Genomic DNA, 17,781 nt, shown 5'->3' with positions numbered 1-17,781 from the left:
AACTGTGAAGTAATGCCTAACTTACTGCAGGTGGTCAAAACTGAAACTACCTCTTTTCAGAAGGCATTCAGTAACTTAAAATATGCATAGCAACAGACAAAAGACACTACTACAATAATGGTGATTTTCATGAATTTTTCTATTGCATATGTGAGTGAGCAGTGCAATTAATTTTTTAAAAATTTAAAGGTATGAGATAGCTAGCACTAGTAAGAACCTACAGAGGCCAAATTGATTCATGATATGTAATGTGATTTTATTTTAACTACATGGTCACAACAGAAAGTCCTCAAAATAAATGTTTACTACTAACTCCACTGCTACTTCCTCCTCCTTTGCCATATGGCACACCTCTGGTGTAGGGTGGCTAACAGTGTATGTACAGAATTTCCTTGGTTAAAATAGCAGTGGACTCTGAAGCGGCCACTTGACTTCTGCAGGCCTGTTACTTTTTGTCCTCCTAAACCCCAAATGTCTTGCCTCCTAGCAGAGAACTGTTCAGACTGTCTTTCACTGAATTTTTGCGTGCCAGGTGTTTGCCACTAGCCACATAAGTGAAGTTAAGTTTGAAGTCAGATATTTTTGGTGCACCTTCTAAATCCAGGTATGCTAAATGGTAGAAACATTCATGAACAAGACTGTTACCTGTTTCACAGAGCTTGATCTGGTGAGATGGGTAACTAAGCATGCAGCTAGAGTACCATGTGGCTTGTGAATGGAAACCCATTGAAGGACTTAGACAAGGCACAATCCCTGCCTTCACTTTGTATAGTCTAGCAGCAGCGGGCAATTTCAAATCCATTAACAAAAGCTAGGGTAGAAATATGCATGGGGTGCATGTGGTCTTAAAGTTATTATACATAAATTGTCAATAACAGCAAAGCCTTCCTGAGGCTTGCATTTCAAGACCACATTGAATGTGATTCTGTCCGCGTTGCATACTTAATCCTCTGTTCTATATGCCTCAGCACTACTCTCCTTGGATAAGCTTCTTTTTTCTTTTCCACTTATCTTTTATATACCTAAGTACATATTCTGCCCTGATTTCTAAGGATAGCTCAATATAATTTACTTTTTTAACATCTCATGTTTGTATAGCACTTTACATTTTCACTATCTCATTTAGCCCTCAACTTCCTTCTGAGGCATGTGGCACAAATGATAGACCCACTTAAGACATTTTTGGTCAGAGGCATACTACAGCCACAGGAGTTAGTTTCTGCAAAAAATCCCCTGGTCAGTAATGTGTTAAGAAGTCAGGAACTAAGCTGCAGAAACACTCAGTGATTTGGCTAGGATCCCGTGAGTAATCCGTAGAATCGCAAGTTGGGCCCAGGTCGTGATCCCATGTGTAGCCTCTGCCCTGCCTTCACTCCTTGTAGACTCCCTCACGTTTTTCATGGTTCCATTCTGCAGTGCTTTCTGTATATCCTCAGTCCTTTGCCCTACTGTCAAGCTGTTTAAGCTTTCTTGGCAAATCAGATGTCAGCCTACCTAATCTTATATAAAGTGATATCTAGCTTTGTGAGACTTAAGTATTTCCTAATTAATATGGTTTTCATTTCTACTGGAATACGAATTGGTATGATCAGGATGACTCTTGAGATAAATACAGTAGCAATTCCACCAGAGATTCCCTTACCAGGGAACTTAACAGTAGGCCTGCTTACCAAATGAAAGGCCCCGATACTATTAAAATACTGATAAATACATGCAAGGCCCTTGACAACATGCCTTCAGCCTTGGTGTAATCACATTTTGCTACCAACCAGGGTTTCAGCCACACAGCTTCTAACCAGTCCCCGTAAAAACTCAAAAGCTTTAAATCTAGTTTTCAGATCATGTACCCACTGCCCCTGATGGTTGCAGTTTTTTACCAGTCACCAGGCCACGCTTCTTTATTTCTTGATAAATATTTTTTCTCCTGGCTTTCTGTCAGTCTACAAAACGGGTTCCGTCTTAATTCTTGGCCATTTCAACATACACGTGGATCAGTAGTTTTCAAAGTAAGGAAACTTGGTAATGAAAATTCTCAGGTTCTACCTAGGAACGGGGGATGGGATCTGGCAATCTCTGTTTGAATTGGCTCTCCGTTTAATTCTGATGCATGCTAAAGTTTGAGAACTATTGACATAAATTGTCCTTCCAACAGACTGGGCTCAGTTCCCTAAAAAGTCCAATGATTATGTCGCACCTTCCCCTGAGCATTCATTCCTGTCGTTACCAAGGAATTTCAGCCACTCCATAGTTTCAGCTTCACGCATCCCTCTCTCTGACCACCTATAATCTTTCCAGCCCATTCCCTGTAATATCCCAGCTATATTAATTTGGAGTCACCATGACCATCAATAAATTGATGCTGCCATCTCCTTCACCACCTTGATGTCCCCTCTTCTCCCGGCTTATTTATATTCCATGGTCAATTGGGATCACTCTTTTGAATAAACCCTGAACTTCTTTACCTCTCACTCATTTTGTTGTCCTCATTTGCCAAAACCACATCCTCGGCTAAGTCTGCGCAGTCTGTACTTGCACCCGTGTAGCAGAATGTAGCTGGGGGAAACAGCCAAGGTAGCTAATCTCACTTTATATTCATGATCAGAATCTTCAGATGGTACCTAGTACTACCTGACAACCACACTGTGTTTCCTTGGGCCACGATTATTTCTGTGAGCAGGTGACCTTGCTTACTACTTAACTAAGAAAACTAAAGCAATTGGAGAACTTCCATGGGCTCCCACAGCATCATTCTCAACAAACTGTCTGCACCCATGAATATTCTCCACCTTGCCTATACTAGATAGTTCATGTGCCTTTTTTTTTTTTTCTCTTTCCTTTTGTTTGTTTTGGCCCTGCGGCTTGTGGGATCTTAGTTCCCTGACCAGGGATCGGACTCAGCCCCTCGGCAGTGAAAGTGCAGAGTCCTAACCGTCGGACCACCAGGGAATTCCCAATTCATGCTCCTTTTTAAAGCCAATCCCTCCATTCAATGTCTTTGTGCTATCATTTCTCCCCTTTTCCTGTTGTTTTGTCTGTTGTTCCTGTGAGTGTATACACATCCCATCTTTTACAAAATTAGCCCCCTTTTGCACCAAAACACCTCAAAAGTTGTCAATATTCAGGGCCTTCCCTGGTGGTCCAGTGGGTAAGACTCCACACTCCCAATGCAGGGGGCCTGGGTTTGATCCCTGGTCGGGAACTAGATCCCACATGCCACAACTAAAGATCCCACATGCCACAGCGAAGATCCCATGTGCAGCAACTAAGACCCGGTGCAGCCTAAATAAATATTTTTTGGAAGTTACCGATATTCAGTGTCTCCAAATCCTGTTCTCCCTTCAACCCATTCCAATCCAGCATTCATTCCTACCACTCCACTGAAACTGCTCTCTGACACTTTAAATGGGTCACTTCTCAGTCCTCATTTTACTTGCTCTTTCAGCAATATTTGACTCAGCTGACTATTTCCTCCTACTTGATGCACTTTCTGATAGACTTGACTTCCAGAACTTTCCTTTGGCCTTCCTTCTTCCTTACTTTTTGTTCACTTCTCAGTTTCCTTTTCTGGTTCCTCCTTTCCCTGGCAGCCTGTCTTTGGAATATCCCAAACATAAGGCTCAGCTCTCTTGCTCTCTTTCTCCCTCTCTCTCTCATCATTCCACTGGAGATCTCATCCAGTCTCCCGGTTTAAATGACACCTCTTAACTGATGACTCTCAAATTTATAGCTGTAGTCCCTACCTCTCCTCTGAGCTCTAGGCTTATATGCCACTACACCTCCACTTGGGTGTTTAATAGACATCTCAAACTTCGTATATCCAAAGTGAACTCCTGATTTCCTTCCCCACCCCCATCCCAAACCTGTTCCATAGTTTTCTCCCTCTCAGCTGATGGCAACTCTATCCTTCCAGTTGCTCAGGCTAAAAACCTTTGGAGTCATCCTTGACTCCCTGTCTTTCATATTCTATATCAATCCTTCAAAAAGTCCTATTGGTTCTACCTTAAAAATATGTCTATTTCTTACCACCTCCACCACTAACACCAAGGTGCTATCATCTCTCACTGGGATTGCTGAAATGCCCTCTTAAATGGCCTCCTGCTGCCAAGCTTGCCTGTCTACAGTCTATTTACATCAGTCAGAGTGATTGTATCAAAGTGTAAGTCATAACCATGTCACTCCTCTGCTCAGAACCCTCAGTCGCTCCCGCCTCACTCAGATTTGAAGCTAAAGTCCTTACTGTGGGCCACAAGGCCCACCCAACAAGATCTGGCTTTCCATTATATCTCCGACTTCATCCCCCTCTACCCTTCTCTTTTCTCACCCTGCCCCACTGGCCCCCTTGCTGTTTCTCAAGCTCACCAGGCAACTCCTGCCTTAGCACTGACTGGTTCCGCAGTTTGGAATACTCTACCCCAAGATCTTCCCAGGGCTGGCTCCCTCACCTCATTCAGTATTTTCAGTGTGGGCTTCCCCAAACATCCTAATTATAATTGCAAGAAACCTTCCTCCAAATACTCTTTTCTCCTAGCCTGCTTTTTTATCCAAAAATTTCAACTTCTAATATTCCACATGATTTACTGGATTATTATGTTTATTGTTTTACCTTGCTAAAATAAATGCAAGCCCCACAAAGGCAGAAATGTTTAAAAATCTATTTTGTTCACTGATACTATCCCAAGCTCCAAGCACATAATCACTCAATACAGGTATGATGAATAAATTAATTTATCCATTAATGAATCTATACCTTTATAAATGCTGTTCTCTCGGCCTTTACCCTGTACATCTCTTTCTACCTGTACATCTCTGTTCCACTTTGAGAAGTCTTTTCTGATTTTCCCAAACTGCTTCCCTTTTCCCTCCTGTTGGGCCTCTTCTAGCACACATCACTGGACCCTAATGACACATTTACATTTGTTTATTCCCCTTGCTAAGCTTTTTAAGGAAGGTACAGTATCTAATTCACCTTTGTAATCCTAGCCTATCCCATTGTCTATCTGACTTGTCTATAGTAGGTTTTCAAACAGTAAAACAGCCAACTCTAGCTTACCGTGTTTGGTGCTAGGTTGATAAAACAGAGTTTAGTGGCAGTTTGCCACAGAGGCAGATGCAGGCCTAGGGGACTCATTTCCTGAAGGCCTGCAGTCTGAGACTGCTACAAAGCTGATGCCAGCTGAGTCACTCCTGCATCTCAACCTCTAACTCTGAAACTCAGAGATCTCGATCCCTGATTATCAGCCCTTCTCTACTAAGCAAGGTTAGTGCAGTGCTACCTTCACATAAGGCCTAGGAGGGAAGAATGAGAGGGTGGGCAGCAGAAGATCCTTGACAGAAGACCTAGCCTGAAATCTGAAAATCCCAGAAATCCCTTAGGAACTGATCATGTTAGCTTCCTCTTTCTTTACCACACCTGCCTTTCAGGAATTATACCCTTCAGAGAGCTGAAAGAAGCACATCATATATAAGTTTATAGCACCACGCTATTCCTCATAGGATTTACACATGCAGCCTATGGGTGGATTTTTTTTTAACATTTTTATTGGAGTATAATTGCTTTACAATGGTGTGTTAGTTTCTGCTTTATAACAAAGTGAATCAGCTATACATTTACATATATCCCTATATCTCCTCCCTCTTGTGTCTCCCTCCCACCCTCCCTATCCCACCACTCTAGGTGGTCACAAAGCACCGAGCTGATCACCCTATGCTATGCTTCCCACTAGCTATCTATTTTACATTTGGTAGTATATATAAGTCCATGCCACTCTTTCACTTCGTCCCAGCTTACCCTTCCCCCTCACCGTGTCCTCAAGTCCCTTCTCTACATCTGCGTCTGCGTCTTTATTCCTGTCCTGCCCCTAGGTTCTTCAGAACCTTTTTTTTTTTTTTTTAGATACCACATATATGTGTTAGCATACAGCATTTGTTTTTCTCTTTCTGATTTACTTCACTTTGTATGACAGACTCTAGGTCCACCCACCTCACTACAAATAACTTAATTTCGTTTCTTTTTATGGCTGAGTAATATTCCATTGTATATGTGTGCCACGTCTTCTTTATCCATTCAGCTGTTGATGGACACTTAGGTTGCTTCCATGTCCTGGCTATTGTAAATAGATATGGTGGATTTTTATAAGAATTATATGTTGGACTTCTTGCACAAAGTAAAAAAGGTTATCTTTAGAGCCTCGAAGTTTTGATGCATTCCAGTGTTGTCAAATCCAAAAGCAATTCAAACACTGTTGTGTGGGTTTGAATTATAGACTACTTGTTAAAATAGCTATTGTTTCCCCTAAGGATTGCCTGCATTTTTACCTTGATGTCATCTCACTTTGGGTCTCAAGAGTTTAGGGAAGTTAATAGAACAAGTGAATAACTATAGTTCTGAGATAACAGTGAATTCTAACATGATGGTAGAAAAGTGATTACCACTTTTTTTTTTTTTTAAAGTGATTACCACTTCTGATGACCTTCAGGTGGAGTAATGGAAAGAAAACCATGTAAGCCCAGGATTGTTGTTTTGGGGAGTTTTTTTAAAATAATGTGAGCCAAATAAATATTGTCAGGAGTGATATTTTGATCATCATTACTTTGCTTTGTTTGTTTGTTTTTTAATAGTTAGTTAGTTGCACTGGGTCTTAGCTGCAACACATGGTCTCCTTAGTTGTGACATGCAAGCTGTTAGTTGCAGCATACACGTGGGATCTAGTTCCCCGACCAGGGATTGAACCCGGGCCCTCTGCATTGCCAGTGTTGAGTCTTATCCACTGCGCCACCAGGGAAGTCCCTGCTTTACTTTGAATTCTGTTATGGTTTCATCTGCCTTGAATATTGAGAGCAGAAGAATGCTTTATTATGTGATACCCACGTTACTGCTACATTAGGGAAACTGATTTCCACTTCTGTGCAGGCTCCAAATTTCACCCCCACTGCACTAAGGGTAAACACTGAAGCCAAATGGCCCTGGATTTGAGACCCTTGAGTTTGTTTGCTCTACCTTCACCGTCTGACACCACCCCCCCCTCCACCGCCTGCCACCGCGAGCCACCCATCCCAGAAGAAGGCTGCCTCTAAACACTGAGTAGCAAGCCTCTCAAAGTTGTCTGTGGAAAGGCCCACCTAAAGAACACATCAGCAACGAAACCCTTTTTCTTTTTTCTCCTAAAATGGTATCCGTAGCTGCATGGTTTCCTTATTGCCAGTCTCAGCTAAGGCAAAGGCCTGGTACAGGTTAGCAGAAGCCACTCCGCTTAGACGTTTTGAAACAAAATGTTACTCTCCTCACTGTTCAGTGCAGAATGAAATGATGTGGAACCATTCGCGGTGAGGTGAGTGAGTCAGGGTTGAAGGACTGGAATGCAGGACTTGATTCCTGGTTTCCTAACTCTAACTACATCCTCTATATGCTTGGATATTTAACCTGGTCATTGCACCGTTAGGGGCAGGAATGGGGATGGGGGATGGTTTGCTTTTTATGTGTTTATTCAGAAACTTACATCTGAACTCTAACCCACATGTAAGACACTTCATTTCAACTCTAGCAGGAGCAAGTGATGATTCATAACGTATTCTTTGTGTCTGAGTCCCATGATTTTTCCTGGGTCTTAAGCAATAGGATTGTCTAGATGTTAATAGAGAGGACTCAGAACAGAGAAGAGAATGCGGCTGAAAAGGCTAAACCCTAATCCTAATTATCTTAAAAGTCAAGTTAACCAGTGATCCTTTAACAACCTAGTCTCTACCCATAATGTTTCAAAATAAATTCTCAGTTTTTAAACTTGGTATCAGAAGCTCATGTAACTTCACCTGTTAGAGACATAAGCGTAGCTTTTAAAACAGGTTTACTTTTTTTTTTTTTTTTTTTTTTGCGGTACGCAGGCCTCTCACTGTTGTGGCCTCTCCCGTTGCGGAGCACAGGCTCCGGACGCACAGGCTCAGCGGCCATGGCTCACGGGCCCAGCCGCTCTGCGGCATGTGGGATCTTCCCGGACCGGGGCACGAACCCGTGTCCCCTGCATCGGCAGGCGGACTCTCAACCACTGCGCCACCAGGGAAGCCCTAGGCTTACATTTTTGTATCAGATTATGAGGTCTGCCTTGTGCAATGATGGCCATGCTCTCATGGTTTTGTTTGTTTGGTTTTTTACTTCAGTTATCTTCCAAAAGATATACAGTATTTTTTTTTTTAAAGATGTTGGGGGCAGCAGTTTATTAATTTATTTATTTTTACTGTGTTGCGTCTTCGTTTCTGTGCGACGGCTTTCTCTCGTTGTGGCAAGCGGGAGCCACTCTTCATCGCGGTGTGCGGGCCTCTCACTATGGCGGCCTCTCTTGTTGCGGAGCACAGACTCCAGACGCGCAGGCTCAGTAGTTGTGGCTCACGGGCCTAGTTGCTCCGCGGCATGTGTGATCCTCCCAGACCAGGGCTCGAACCCGTGTCCCCTGCATCGGCAGGCAGATTCTCAACCACTGCGCCACCAGGGAAGCTCCTACAGTGAGTTTTTTTTTTAAGTCTAGGAATAAACTAAACACAATGCATGCGTTGTATTATAGATTCAAAAACATGTCAAAACAAGCTTATTCATCTAGCCTTGAAAAAGATAACCTTTAGGAAAACTTCCAGGCCAGTCATGATTGCTGGAGAGAAAATAACCAAATGCTTATTACTCAAAAGGCTTCTTCAAGTGACCATAAAGTCTAGTCTTTCAATGCTAACATCTTCACTTGTGGAAATTCATCTCAGAATCAGGAATTGGTAGCTTCCAGTTCCTCTGAGAATATTCCTCAATCAACAAGTTGTCCATCTAGCTAAGGGACAGCTTCCTGGAATTAAGACTGAAGAACCTAGGTTATAATTAACTCAGACTTCCTCCTCCTCTTGTACCTTGGCCATGACCTTAATCCTCACCTAGAGTTTCCACCCCATCTATGGATAAAAATTTGTTCTAATTTAGACCAACTGAACTCTAGTCTTGTTAGCCTAAGGTGAGTTAGCATTGGTGGCTGAAAGGAATCCTAAACCAATTTCAGACCATTTAGTTAGACTTTAAGCGTGACTCAAAAAAATCTAGACATATCGGTAGGAGGATGACATTGCTCAGTAGTACCCTTTTTCTGTCTGTAGTTAAAAAAATTATTTTTATTTGGTAATGTTAGGTCTAGTGAATTTTTTCAAAGTAATTTGGAGGCAAACAAAATGTTTCCAGTTCTAGGAACTGCAGCATTGACAATACACAGAAGTAATTAAAAGGAGTGTTAAAATGCGAAGGGCTTTGGAATTTAGCAGCTTTCAGCGACATGGATTTAAAGTCATTTTTAAGTGAGAATCAGTAGGTCCATTGACTTATCTAAAGATCCCAAAGCCTTATATTATATGATCTCCTTGGCTCTTAAAGTTTCACAAGAGATAAGGTTTATGGGATAAAGAATATAGAATCAAGTGTTTGGCAGGCATGGAATTTGAGATTCAAAGAAGCCATTATACACCTTCGTTCACATGGCAGTCTTTGAGAAAAGAGGAGTGCCTTACCTATTACATTAAGGAAAAATAGAAACTATCTAGCAAAGACTCCTTCAATTTCCTCCCCGACCTCAAACTGATCTATTTCTTCCCTCCTTTCTCCTGTCCTAGAGGAAAACATTTAGAACACTCTTTCCGAAATTATCCTTCTACATTTGCTCTTGCTTCTCTGCCTTTCCACTCTTCAGTGATCTGAAGACACCTACCCATTCCCCATTTTCCTTTGTTCATTTATTTATTTGTTCAACAAACATGTATTACACTCTTGTTATAGGGCATATTAAGTGCTTGGGATACTGAAAATAAAAGACACATATCCTACCTTCAAAGAGCTCAAAGGGAAGGGGTAGCAAAATAAACAATTACAAATCACACAATTATGATACATCACGTAACGATCAACAAGAGAAGTCTGCATATTATGCTATGGCTGTATACACAGGAGAGGTTGAAGAATGCTGGGGTAGGGGGGCTGGCGCCTGAGATGGGTCTAGAAGTTAGCCAAGAGAACAAAAGGGGAAAGAAGGACTTTTTAGACAGAGGGAATAGCATATGCACCAAAGCAGGACCGTAGGAGAGAATTCAAATTTAGTAAGGCAGGAACACAAGGAATAGATGTGTGTTGGAGGAAGGGGTGAGGGAGAGTTAGACCAAATAACACAGGATCTTCAAGATGATAAGGAATTATTAAAGTATTTTAAGGATGGAAGTAATATGGTCAGATTTGCATTTTAGGAAGATCAGTCTTCTATCAGAGGATGATTAGACTGGGAACTATAGCAGTTATCCTGAAAAGAAATGAGCAATTGGAAGTGCACAGTGGTGTAATTAGAGGAGGCTGTACAGAAAGAGGCAAACTTTGGTGTAAACAGGAATTTAGTTTAAGGACATACAAGTGAAGATGCCCAACAAAGTGTTGGTTCTGTGTGTCTGAAATTGGAAAGAGCGGTTAGTGCTGAAGATGTAAACTTGGAAGTAACAAGCACACTGCAGGGACTGGGGCCTGGCTTCTGAGATGAGATTGCTTAGGAAGAATGGGAAAGCTCCAGGAGGGGACGGTAGGTGTTTCTGTAGGTTTTATTTATTGCTGTATCCCCAGCACCTACAGCTGTGCCTGGTATGTAGTCAGCACTCAGTAAGTATTTGAATACATGAATGAAATAATGAAAAGAAAAGAGGATTAAGAACATAACTCTGAGAAACATCAACATTTAGGGATGGACACAGAAAAGAAGCCACTGAAGGGATCTGAGATAGAAAGATTAGAGAGGTGGGTAGAAAAGCAAGAAGGAGAGAGTGGGGTCATGGAAACCAAGGGAAGAGAGTTTCCAGAAGTTCAACCATGCTGCAAAAAGACTAGGTATAACAAGAACTAAAAAGTCTCCATTAGTTTTAGCAACTAGAAAGTCATGGGAGTTTTTTGGTGGAAGCAGTTTCAGTCGGGGTAGTGGGTGGCCGGATGATAGTGTTTGAAGAGTATGTGGAAAATGGGAAGGAAGTGGAGGCTCTGAAGGTAGATGATTCTTTTCAGAAATTTGGCTGCATCTTCATTAAGCAATTTTTTCTTTCCTTTTTCATTGATACTTTCCCTGAAGCTATAGATAGGCTCAAGTCTCCCTCTCTTAAAAACAAACAAAAACACCACCTTCCCTTTAATTCATTCTCAAGCTATTGACCTATCTTTCATTACCCTTCTTCTCGAGCGAATGGAAGTATGTGAGTGTATCTTGAATCCTCTTTCTTCTGTTAACTTTCCCTTTCATTTATTTTCTGACCTAGGCAGCCCTTGTAATGTATCACTCTGTAATGACTATATATATATATATACCATTAACTTGTTCATTTACTTATCCATTCATCCTTGCCTCTTTTCTTTCTCTCCCTACATTTAGTACATCAACAAATCCTTACTCTATCTTCAAAATATATCCTGAATCTGTCCATTTCTCATCACCTCCGCATTACCACCCAAGACCAGGACATCCTCATCTCTCACCTGGACCACAGCAGTCACCTGCCAACAGATCTCCCCACCTTCACCCTTGCCTCTCTATTATCTATTCTTATACTAGCAGCCAAAGTTATCCGTTCAAGTATTAAGTATTTTGTCAGTCTTCTATTCAGAACCCTCCAGTGGCTCTTCATCTCATTTTAAGCCTCTGTATGAGCTGAAGCACCCCCTCCCCCATTGCTTGGCTCAACACATTTCTACCACTGTTCCCGCCATTGACCTGACTGCAGCCACACTGGCCTCTTTGTTGTCCCCTAAACACACTCTGTCTCAGCCCATCTGCATTTGGTTTACTCTCTCACTTCCTCAGCACTCTGTTCAAATAGCCCCTTAACCCAAAGGTCTCCCCTGGCCAGCCTTCAAAAACAATTGCACCTTAGCCTCTCCCAGCTCTCTACCCTCTTCATCGTACCTACATAGCACTTGTCACCAGCTGACTTATAATAGTAACTTATTTGCTGTCTGTTTCCCTTCACTAGACTCTGAGCACCTACAAAGTGTCCCTACCAAGAGCACCTCCCTTGGAGAAGCAGAGACAAAGATAACTGAGGAACTATTCCTGCCCTTGAGGAACCCACACTTCAGTGAGTCATACAACCTAACAAGTAATTAGAATGGAAATGCTCAAAGCTGTCTGAATGCAAGAGTCAGGCCCCGGGGAACAGTGTGGTTTGGGGCAGCAATTCGGGCACTCTTCCGCCTGGGTAGTAGTTACAACCATGAGTTCACTCTAAGAGAATGTGAGAAACGAAAAGCACTCGGGAGGCATCAGTGTCTAAGGGGTGAAGGACAGAGAAAGCAGCCAAGAAGAATCAAAGAGGTGAAGAAGGGCTGGAAGAATGGAAGAAAGACAAGACAGAAGCTCACTGAGGTTGAAGCTACTATATTGTCTTTCTAGAATATTACTACTAATCATTGAAATGAAAACATTTATTAACAGTTGGCTACGTGCTGTTACTGTTCTAAGCATGTTCCATATGTTCACACATTAAACCTCACAATGACGCAGGAAGTTAGGCACTAGTATGGCCTCATTTTACAGAGGGGAAATGGATTCACTTACGCCAAGTGCACCCACCTACTGAGAAATAAAGATTAGAACCCAAACAGTTTGAGCTTGCACTCTTAAACACTATGTTGTTATCCTTAATACAATACTATGCCAGCTCTATATGCATTTTCCTATTTTATTGAGGAGCTATTAAGGTCAGGTACTGTTCTAGCCTCTGGATACAGCACACTGCAGGGACTGGGGCCTGGCTTCAGTGGCCAAGTGGACCAAGTACCTCCCTTCATGGAGTGCATATCCTTGTGGGGGTGATTGACATGAAACAAGTCCGTAGATGCAGTTACAAGTGCTATGAAGGAAAACAGAAGCAGGGTAAGGTATCACAAATGACAGTGGTGGCCTCTCTGAGGAGGTGACGTTGAAGTAGAGATCTGGAGGAAGTGAGAGAGTGAGCCAAGAGGATATCTGAGGGAAGAACATTCCAGGCAGAGGGAACAGTGAGTGCAGAAGCCTTAAAGTGTGAGTGTGCAGGTGTGTTCCAGGAACTGCAAGGAGGTCAAAGAGGTAGGAGCACAATGAACTAGGGAGAGAGAGGCGGGAGATAAGGTCAGAAAGGTACAGAAAGGCTTCCAGGACATATTGTTAAGTGAAAAAGATTAAGGGATAAGGCATAGTAGTTTGTATGGTATAATCACATTGAGTAAAGAAGTATGTGTGTGTCTGCGTGTACATCCATATAGATAGATGATAGATAGATAGATAAATATAAATGTGTTTATATTCTGAAATAATAGACAACAAACTTAATAGTGATTATCTTTTGAGGGAAGGAAGGGATATTTAGACTTTTTATTTTATATTCTTCCCTACAATTTGGAAAATTTTACCTCGCATATGTGACTTGTATAATAACCAAAAAATAGCTAAAACTCTTAACCACGTGTTAAGGGGCCCAAGTTAAAGTCCTCTTTCCCTTTATGGCTGAGCCTCTCCAAAGTTGCCTCCACTGGCTTCTTGCTCTCTCCCTGTCCTCCTCAACCAAATACAGTCCGACTCCAGACTTCATGTCTCCCCGGCCACCGCACTTACAGGGCTCACCTGCGACTTCCCTGGGACTACGAGGAACACTCCTCAGTCCTTTTTGCTTCTGGAACTCTCTGCTACCTTTGACATTGTTTACAGCTCCTCTGGTTGAAACTCTTTTTCCTTTGGCTTCCCTCTTGCCCCCTTTTATCTCACTGAGCATTTTTTAAAAATAATTCATTAAAAAAATTTGGGGGGGGCCATGCCATGTGGCACGCGGGATCTTAGTTCCCCATCCAGGGATCCCGTGCCTCCTGCAGCGGAAGCTCGGAGTCTTAACCACTGGACCGCCAGGGAAGTCCCACACTGAGCGTTCTTTCTCAGTCTCCTTCCACTGGCTACTTTTTGTTAGCCTACTAGATAGAAAGATAAGTTTCTTCTGGTTCTGTTCTTGACGCATTTGCTTCTGTGTGCCACACACAGTCTTTCTGTGTGGTCTCATCCCTGCCCATGGTTTCAGTGACCATCTTCATGCTTCAAGTCCCAGATCTGTATTTTTAGCCTTTTCTCCTGAGCTCTAGTCCAGGACATCCAACTGCCTATTAGACAGCTCCACCTGCAGATCTCGCAGGATCTTAAACTCCAGTGTTCTAAAACCAAGCTCATCATCTCCAAGCAAAAACACCTTCCTTCTCCTGTTGTCCTTATCTTAGTTGGTGGTATTGCCATCTGCTTGATCGACTGCCGCTGGCAACCTGAGACAAGCCCCTCTTTTTCATCCCCCAGATCTAAATGGACACCAAAAGTCATTCTATCTGCTAAATACCTCTGGAATCTGTCCTCATTCCTACGTCTTCACTGCCACTGCTCCCATCATCTGGACTACTGCATGTAGTAGTATTTCAGTGTACTTCAGACATGTGAGTCTGAAGGCGTGGAAAGAGGTCAGAAATATCCTCACTGCATTTTCTGCTTCTAGGCTCACCATCAGCCTGCTTCTTTACACCCAGTTGCTACAGTAGTGTGGCACAAATTCCCTCATGTCAGTCTCTGTTTGGAATCTGTCCTTTCCCCCTAACCTTCCAGAATAAATCCCAAACTCCTTAATATGATCTGGCCAGTCTTTTTTTTTTTTTTTTTTTTTGCCCTGCTACGCAGCTTGTGGGATCTTAGTTCCCTGACTAAGGATTGAACCCTGGCCCTCAGCAGTGAAAGCATGGAGTCCTAACCACTGGACCACCAGGGAATCCCCTGGCCAGTCATTTTTTGACACTTTCCCTCGTGTACCTAGTGTTCGAGCAATACTGAAGTACTCTTTGTTTTTCAAAGACCTCTTTCCTTTTCATGTTTCTATGGAAGTTTTGTGACATAACATCTTTGTATCTCCAGATCTAACATAATATCTGGTACAAAGTAGATGTTCAATAAATGCTAGTTGAATAAATGAAAGAACAGAAAATCAGAAAGCACAGAGGTTGAAGGTAAGAACACCAATCAGAAGACTTACTATAAGAGTACAATTTAGGGACTTCCCTGGTGGTGCAGTGGATAAGACTCCACACTCCCACTGCAGGGGGCCCAGGTTCAATCCCTGGTCAGGGAACTAGATCCCACATGCATGCCACAACTAAGAGTTTGCATGCCACCACAACTAAGGAGCCCTGGAGCCACAACTAAGGAGCCTGACTGCCGCAATGAAGAGCCGATGCAACCAAATAAATATTTGTTTTTAAAATTTTTTTAAATTTAATTTATTTTTTGGCTGTGCTGCGTCTTTGTTGCTGCGCGTGGGCTTTCTCTAGTTGCGGCGAGCGGGGGCTACTCTTCGCTGCGGTGCATGAGCTTCTCATTGCGGTGGCTTCTCTTGTTGCAGAGCACAGGCTCCAGGTGCACGGGCTTCAGTAGTTGCGGCTCGCAGGGCCTAGAGTGCGCGCGCTCAGTAGTTATGGCACACGGGCTTAGTTGCTCCGGGGCATGTGGGATCTTCCTGGACCAGGGATCGAACCTATGTCCCCTGCATTGGCAGGCGGATTCTTAACCACTGTGCCACCAGGGAAGTCCCATAACTATTTAAAAAAACAAAAATGAGTACAATTTACAGGTAACCAGGAAGAGAGGGAAAGGAAATGCTTTCGTTCAACATTTCCTTCAAGTTTCTACAAGGTGAAGCAGTAATAATCAAATAATAATTATTCCTATTATTTTTTTCTCTTTGAGAGATATAAACTTTGATCATCGGTACAGTTTCAAATGGAGACAACTTAACTGATTTTAAATAAAATGTATATTTTTAAAACCCAGCACATGCGACTGCCTCTGACAAAATAAGACCCCTTGGGTATAAATCCCAAGGTCCAACAGTGCAGCTGGGAAGGGTCATTTATTCCACAAATATTAATTTAGCTGATACAGACACTGCTTGGCACAGGGATACAAAGAAAAGCAATATACAGCTCCTGTTCTCAAGGAGCTCACGGCCCCCAAATTATCTAGTCTTTGCCTTTGGCCAGGACTACACCTAATCCTTTACAGAAAGCCAGCTGTTCATGCTGGGGTGATTATCTAAAGTCCTTTTAGTCACAGATATAGCTATACCTAATTCTTTTGGAATGGAAACTCATGGAAGGGGCAGTAGCAAAATGCAACCATTGCTTCCTTAATGGAAGGGTGCCTTCGTAGAAGAGTAATGGACTTGGCTTTTCCTTCTGCAGAAGAAAGCAGGATCTAAGGACTCTGAACAGTCCTCTCTGTTCAGTGATGATCAAGCCTTCCTATGGGCAAGCTTAAATGACTCAGCCACCATTCTTTTCTTAGTTCCATGACTTTGGGGACTACTAATGCAACGTTTTCCACTGGGGGCCTGTTTGGAAAAGGAAATTGCTTATTTGAGAGGGGGTATCTTCACCAATGACTAAGGAAGTGTTTCTATCTGAATGCGAGAGAATGCACTTTACTTGGATTAGGTCATTCAGTCTTCATAATAATCCTGTGAAGTTGCTATTAATATCCTTATTTTTTTTTTTTTTTTTTTTTGCGTTATGTGGACCTCTCACTGTCGTGGCCTCTCTCATTGCGGAGCACAGGCTCCGGACGTGCTGGCTCAGCGGCCATGGCTTATGGGCCTAGCCGCTCTGCGGCATGTGGGATCTTCCCAGACCGGGGCACGAACCCGCGTCCCCTGCATCAGCAGGTGGACTCTCAACCACTGCGCCACCAGGGAAGCCCTAATATCCTTATTTTTGCAGATTAGGAAACTGAGGCATCATGAGCCTAGGTGCCTGGTTCAAGATCACATAGTTACAATGACTGTATCTGAGTCCATGTTAGTTTCACCACAATACTGGTTTGCAACTAGAAATCTTTCCAGACAGGAGAAAAGGGAATGAACATCTAGAGGTCCCTTTAAACCAGAAGCAATTCATGAGTTTGCAGGAAGGGGCAAAATTTGGGGTGCCCTTCTTAAAAATTTCCTTATATCATTTGGGAAAAAATTTTAAATATGTGCGTGTCTATTAAGTTGGCAAAAATCAAGAAGTTAAAAAATCCTTTTCGGAAGGGTGTGGAGAAAGCACTCAGACATTGCTGGTGGGAGTATGATTAGTACAATCTTTACAGGGCGGCAACTCAATCTTTACAGCGGACAACATGGCATACATTTATCAAAATTATAGGTGCACATACCTTTTGACTTAGCAAATTCCACTTCTAGAAATGTATACAACAGATATATTTGCATGCTTGCAAAGTAACATATGTTCAAGGTTGTGCACTGCAGCCTTGTTTGAAATAGCAAAAATTTGGAAATAAATGCCCACTAACAGAGAACTGGTTAAATAAAGTATGCTACATCTATTCCATGCAGCCCCAAGAATGAGGAAATGCTGTCTACTGACCAGAATGATTTCCAAGATATAGATTTCTAAGCAAGATACAGGAAATGGGTTTGATATTTTTTCATTTGAGGAAAAACTTCTATACGTATTTGCTTGTAAAGGTACAGACTACCTCTGGAAGAATATACAAGAGACTGATAATCTTAGTTGCCCCTAAGAAAGGATAAGGTATGACTGCGGGAGGAGAGGGTAGTTAAAGTAAGAGTGGAGTGAAAACTTTATTTCTTTAAATTTTTAACCATATTAATATATTATGTAGTCAGGAAAAATAAGCTGAATTAAAATTTAAAATAAAAGATTAAATAAAGCATATGCAGTTTAAGGTA

The 17,781-nt window shown here is 42.3% G+C and overlaps 1 pseudogene across 1 annotated transcript in view; it reads left to right on the top strand.

Annotated features, from left to right (window-relative positions):
* Positions 1-17,781, top strand: part of LOC309964907 (trehalase-like) — a 419,483-nt pseudogene that overhangs the window by 203,951 nt on the left and 197,751 nt on the right. The window lies entirely within an intron of this gene.

Source organism: Leucopleurus acutus (genome assembly GCF_964270905.1).
Source record: "Leucopleurus acutus genome assembly, chromosome: 8".
Lineage (NCBI taxonomy): Eukaryota > Metazoa > Chordata > Mammalia > Artiodactyla > Delphinidae > Leucopleurus > Leucopleurus acutus.
The sequence above is the reverse complement of the archived record's forward strand: the minus strand, read 5'-3'. Positions and strand labels throughout refer to the sequence as shown.